Below are 321 nucleotides of genomic sequence, written 5' to 3' on the forward strand. Positions count from 1 at the left end.
GGAGAGGGGCGCGCGAGGAGCCAGCATCCCCCTTACAGCTCCGCACAAACACTCCCCGCGGGTTCTTCTGACTTGTGAAGGGCGACTCGATCCCCGCGAGCACGAGACGAGCTCCGAGTCCTCCTCTGTCAGCCGGTGCACTGTTCGAGTCCAGCTGCCGCTCCGTGTGTGGCAGCCTCCTCTGGGCCGCCCCCTCTTTTATAGGCCGCTCCTGACAGCGCGAGGAGGGGGCGGCCGGGTGCGAGCGTCTTATGGAAACCACTGTCCTTTGGTATACAAAGGCAGGAAGCGGATACTTGTCGCCCGCCGCAGAAAGGGCGA

This window comes from Nematolebias whitei, chromosome 6 (genome assembly GCF_014905685.2).
Source record: "Nematolebias whitei isolate Nwh7 chromosome 6, NemWhi1, whole genome shotgun sequence".
NCBI classification, from domain to species: Eukaryota; Metazoa; Chordata; class Actinopteri; order Cyprinodontiformes; family Rivulidae; genus Nematolebias; species Nematolebias whitei.